The sequence below is a fragment of the Meles meles genome, chromosome 6 (genome assembly GCF_922984935.1).
Source record: "Meles meles chromosome 6, mMelMel3.1 paternal haplotype, whole genome shotgun sequence".
In the NCBI taxonomy this organism is placed as follows: domain Eukaryota; kingdom Metazoa; phylum Chordata; class Mammalia; order Carnivora; family Mustelidae; genus Meles; species Meles meles.
Genome location: NC_060071.1, coordinates 56,336,723 through 56,342,911, shown reverse-complemented (window position 1 = coordinate 56,342,911; position 6,189 = coordinate 56,336,723). Strand labels below are relative to the sequence as shown.

The window sequence follows — 6,189 nt, the reverse complement described above, 5'->3', positions numbered from 1 at the left end:
GTTGATAAAAAAAAAGAAAAGAGGGGCACCTGTGTGGCTCAGTGGGTTAAAGCCTCTGCCTTTCGCTCAGGTCATGATCCCAGGGTCCTGGGATTGAGCCCCGCATCGGGCTCTCTGCTTGGCAGGGAGCCTGCTTCCTCCTCTCTCTCTGCCTGCCTCTCTGCCTACTTGTGATCTCTGTCTGTCAAATGTATAAATAAAAATTTAAAAAAAGATATCAATTGAATGTATCAGGTTTAAAAAAAAAAGAAAGAAAAGAAATGATGAATACCCAACTTTTGTAGCAACATGGACGGGACTGGAAGTGATGTGATGATGCTGAGTGAAATAAGTCAAGCAGAGAGAGTCAAGTATCATAGGGTTTCACTTATTTGTGGAGCATAACAAATGACATGGAGGACATTGGGAGATGGAGAGGAGAAGGAAGTTGAGGGAAATTGGAAGGGAAGACGAACCATAAGAGACTATGGACTCTGAAAAACAACCTGAGGGTTTTGAAGGGGCGGGGGTGGGAGGTTGGAGGAACCAGGTGGTGGGTAATAGGGAGGGCACGTATTGCATGGAGCACTGGGTGTTGTGCAAAAACAATGAATACTGTTACACTGAAAAAAAAATTAATTAATTAAAATAAAACAGGAAGTTAGCATCTGAACGTTGGAACCAGATCTCTGTCCTGCCTCTTCCCTGTCTTTCAAAGGTGTCAAGACTTTGTTTACCGCTGTTATCAGCATTAGATCATTTTATAAAAGGCAGAGAGAGTAGAATGGGTGATTGGGGTAGGGTGGGGGATTAATATATGGATAAAAACTTATAAAACAGAAGGAGAATAATAGAAAAATGCAAAACCCAGATTTAATGCTAGAATATGACAAGGAAAGGTAGCTAGAGAAACTAAATGCAAATAGACAATATGATTCACAATGCCAGGGGAAGGACTCAGTGAGCAGTGGGGCAGAAGCAACTGATTGAGACTAAGAGCCTTTCAGTGGACTGCTAAATGGACAGGATCTGGTGCTTCAGCTGAGAGCCTTCTTTGATGGTGACAGAGCAGGCAACGACAGGCTCAGAAACCGTGCTAACCCACGCCAGAGCATGCTTGGAGTGCACAATCACCTAGGGGCCATTTTTATCCTCACACAGCAGCAGAAGTTGCAGGATGATCTCCAGGGGCTCAGCATCTGCAGCCATCATGATGAACGCAGAGAAACCATTGTTGAGAGTTTTGGTGGCTTCATTGGTTACTTTCCAAAGCTGCTTTTAGTTACATGACTGCTGACAAGTTCCAGTAGTTTTTTGGTGAGGTGGGCATCTGTGAGGGGGTAGACCTTCAGATTTACATCACCCTCAGTCATATCTGCATTTCTGTGGTCCTGCCACCCCTCAGAGCAAGGGGACTTAAGAGCAGGATCGAACCTGCCTTGACCAGGTCACATGGGAGGAATGGCACAGGTGCAGTTTTATAACAAAAAAAATCTTTCCTATCTGCCTGTTCAGCCACAGGATGTACATTTTTAGAAGAAGAGAAACTCAGAGAGCTTAATTCCTGTGCATAATCTTCCCTCAAGACAAAGCTGTACAAAAGATTCTTCAAAATGTGAAATAATTAGCTACACAGGAGAGTGATCAACTGTTGTTGCAGAGAAGACCAATATTGAGCCCAGTATTAGTTTCTCTTGGGGGACTCTTTGAGTCACATTGACTTCCCCATGAGAAAAATAGTGAAAGAGATATTGCGTGGTAAAGAGACAGAGGGGAAGAGGAATGGTTTGTAGGCACTATGTTGGTTTGTGTAAAAATATCCCTATATTGGTTACATGATCATTGGGATGAAATCCTTAGAAGCACCGAGCTAGGGAATGAGTGTGGGAAAACATATCCTGAGTATACAGACATACTTTCATTCATGTACCAAACTTGAAGAAACAGATGTAAAACTCCTCATATATATAGATAATTCTTTTTTTTTTTGAAGATTTATTTATTTATTTGAGATAGAGACAGTGAGAGCGAGAGAGGAAAAGGTCAGAGGGAGAAGCAGACTCCTCACGGAGCTGGGAAACCAATGTGGGCCTTGATCCTGGGACTCTAGGATCATGACCTGAGCTGAAGGCAGTCGCTTAGCCAACTGAGCCACCCAGGTGCCCTGTAGATATGATTCTTAAGACTGACAGTGGGAGAATGTATTGATCATTTTCCTCTTATCAGTCATAACTTAGGTTAACCTGTATATATTTACCTGTGGTCCCAAGCTTTGGAGTGTTGAGAATGAAGTTCTTCTTGAATATTTTTGACCGTTATATTTCCTGAGTTGACTGGATACAAGTAAAATTTGTATGTAATTAGATCAAGTTCTTAAGACATCAAGGGAAGAAGATAAAAACAAAAGAGGAAAATGTAGGGAGTTAGAGTTGTTTCTAAGAGGAGCATGTTTACCTGAAGGAGACACTCATTCAAAGGACCTATGATAAGGCTTTGAAACAAGCCTAGTGTATCTCTGTAAAAGTTAGGCTTTCTTGATTTTTGATGTGGAAATATAAAGAAAAAGATCTCCAGGCTATCATGGGGCTCCAGAGGGTGAAGGATCTATCTGTGTTTAGAACTGTATTTATTCAAACCTGTATTTTATTTTCTCGGGTCAGAAGCAAGTAAGAATCTTAGTTTTCTAGTTACAGAATGAAGTCTCAAATTAATTATCAAAAAGTACTGACATTGAACCTAGTGATTCACAGACCTATACCCTTGGGGCTAATATATGTTTATTAAAAAATTATAAAACAAGTATTGACATTGCAAAATGTATAAACAAGGATACAAACTGGAGAATACTGTGGGATGATAAAAAACAAACAGGTAAGTATGGTCACTTGCATGAATTTTGGTATATATCAGATGAGGTAAAGCAATTTATTTGCCAAGAAGAAGCAGAACTACTCTAACATAAGAGGAAAATTTCTCTAGTTGCTTCTAAACTCTCCAAAGGCTCTTCTGCAACACAGTGCCACATAGAATCATTCTATCATATCAGTGTGCTGCTTTCCTGATATATCAGTGTTCTAAGTCAGACCCTGGACCAGGCAGAACAACAGATTAAGATGAATGAGCAGCATCTAGGTAGAAATAAAGTCCTGAGGAATTGGTCAGGTTGATCGACACAGAGCAAGCTGTGATTTGAGAGCCATCCTCTAAGGAATGGATCTTGGGTTTGCTTGGAAACAGAAAAGGCTGCTGGGCCAAGAAGAGCAGGTGTTGCTAATGTAGAGTTTATGAGACCTAGAAGTATTAGAGAGGATGGAGACCACTAATTTATCGGTTGCCGCAGCTGAGATTGGCCGAAGCTTTGAATTGGCTTAAGTCTACAAAAGGTACTCATTAGTACATTTCACTATAGAGTATTCAGGACACACAGAGAAAATTAACTGAGAAAAGGAGAAAGAAAAGGATGGAAGTACTGTAATCCTATGACCTTTGGCTGAATGTATAAAGAAACCTCAAACAGTATTCAAGAAACTATTCACGTTATTTGTTTTTACTCTTTGTTGGTTTTATTCATTTATTTAATGATAAACATTTATTGAGCATTTTCTGTACAGTTGTTACTCATTCACGTTATAGTAGTAACTATGACGGACCCAAACCCTTCCTCACGTGGAACTTAAACTATAATGAAGAAGACCAACATCAAATAAGAAATTATTATAATTCATTATTATTTTATTAATTATTATTATTAATGTTACCAAAAGTGGCATTAGGGATTGGTTTAATATATACAATGGAAGGAGTTCTTCTGGACCCAGGATTTTGGAAGTGTTTCTTGATAAAAGGATGTTGAAACTGAGATTTGAAGAATGAATAGATATTAAGAAGCAAAACATGAAGATAGATGTTTGAGACAGAATGATTAGCCAGGGCAAAGCCTCAAGATGAGAGAGAATGAAGTTTATTTTTTTTTTAAAGAATTGTTTACTTATTTTATTTTAGAGAGAGAGAGACAGAGGGGTAGAACCTCAAGCAAACTCTGTCCTGAGCACAGGGCCTGATGCAGGGTTCAATCTCATGAGCATGAGGTCATGACTTGAGCTGAAACCAAGACTCTGAAGCTGGGACTGAGCCACTTGGTGCACAGAGAAAATGAAGTTTTAGGCAAGCAAAAGAAAATAAAATATCTTCTGGAATTGTCCTCTATCCAGGAGAAGAGGATGAGGGCCAGGTCTTGGATCACCTGATAAATCTTAAAAAATAGTTTGTATTTTAATTTAAAAGCATTGGCAAGTATGTGATGGGTCTTAAGGAGAACAATAATGTACTCAAATTTATACTTAAAAAAATCTCTCATTCTGTATGTAGATAATGGAAATAAAGGCAAATGAGCTTTGGAAGAAAAAAAGGACATATTTAGGAGGTGTTTAGAGGTTGGAATTAATATGATTTGCTGATTTATTGAATATTGGGGATTGCAGATGGAGGAGTCCATTATTACTTCTAGATTGTGCACTGAGAGACTGGGTTAATTTTGGTGCCACTTACTGTGACTAGGGACCTGAAAGAAGAACAGGTTTGAGGATAAGATATTTAGTTTAGTTTCAGATCTGCTGAGTGGGAGATGCCCTTGAAACATCAAGTCAGTAGGCAGTTAGATTTATGAAATAGGAACTCAAGAAATAATACCCTGGCTTAAGAATAAAAGACCTTAGCTGAGATGGTAATTAAAACCAAGGGAATGGATGTTCCCTAGGGAAAGAATATGGAGTGAGAAAAGACCAAAGTTGCAATTCTGAGGAACACTGAGTTTGGTGGTGGAGTAGATGAGAGAACCCGGCAAACTGTTACTGGGAAGGAATTCTCCAAGAGTAGGAGGAAAAGTGGGAGACTGTACTATCTCAGGAGCCCAGTGGATTATTTATAAAAGAGAGTGGCTAGCAGTGATCAAGTAAAGAACTTCCCATCCAGATGAATACCTAAGCATTAAGAGAAGTATTAACGATTATTTTACATGGAATAAGCAGATATGTTATTGAAAAGGTTCCTGAAAAAACACTGGACAAAAAACATAGGCATTGTTTTCCTTAATTGAGTAGATTTTATTTACTGAGAAGTATAAACAAATAAATGAAAACATGTGTACTTTAATAAAGCATTTATTCCAAATGCAGAAGTGCTCAATCAAATTGAATATGCCTTATCAGTTTTGGCTTTTTATTTATCTAAGATACATAAACTTTTGGGGGAACATTTTGTCAGATCAGCAAACCATATTCAAAGAAGCCAGAATCTCTAAACATACATCTTAGGGTGATTATTCTTCAGTGAAACAGCTATTAGTTTTAAATTTTAGTTAATTAAATTTTTAAATATTTTATTTATTTGAGAGAGAGCACAAGCTGGGAGCAGTTGCAAGGGAAAAGGAACAGTAGGCTCTGTGCTGAGCAGGGAGTCCCACTTGGGGCTCAGTCTCAGGACCCTGAGAATATGACTTGAGCCAAAGGCAGATGTTTAACAGACAGAACCACCTAGGTGCCCTGAAACAGCAATTACTTTTATAATTTTTTTTAGAATAAACTAGGATAATTGAATATTTGAAAACCTTCTTTAGAATAGTAGAAAGTGAGGCAAAATTTCAGAAATCTGTGGTTTGCATTTATTTGAAGTATTCACAGTGTAAAGAATTATCCTTCTCTATTTAAAGCCAATCAAGTCTAAACACTAAAACAGCATGCTTAATCTAAGTAACAAATAGTTGATTTTGTTTCTTATTCTGTTAAACTCAAACTAAAATAAAAATTAAAAAGTAGAATTTATTGATTTTGATTGACTCAAAGTCACATTTTACCTATTAAATCTGTTAAGTTACCATGAGATATATTTATCACTTGTTTGAGGTATGTCTTCATAATTGAAAGTAAATACAATTAGCAAGTCAAAGAAAATGGTATTTGAATGTAAGTTTACTGCTATGAATTAGCTCAGTTTTCTGTTCTCACCTTTCTTCTCAATATAAGTTGGTGATGTCAATTTATTCTCTGTCATTAGCAAAATAAAGTCAGCTCTGACTCAATAATCAATTTCTACAGGGGGAGTTTTGTTGAACTATCATGACAATAGTAGTTCTCAGCATTGTAATGATGACAATCACATGACTTGCAGTGTTCTTGGTGAGCCTGAAGCATGTTGTATGTGGATCTGCTCCAT

General features: G+C 37.8%; 1 pseudogene; it reads right to left on the bottom strand.

Moving 5' to 3' along the window:
- Positions 1-936: 936 nt before the first annotated feature.
- Positions 937-1,352, bottom strand: LOC123943576 (annotated as a pseudogene).
- Positions 1,353-6,189: the final 4,837 nt, after the last annotated feature.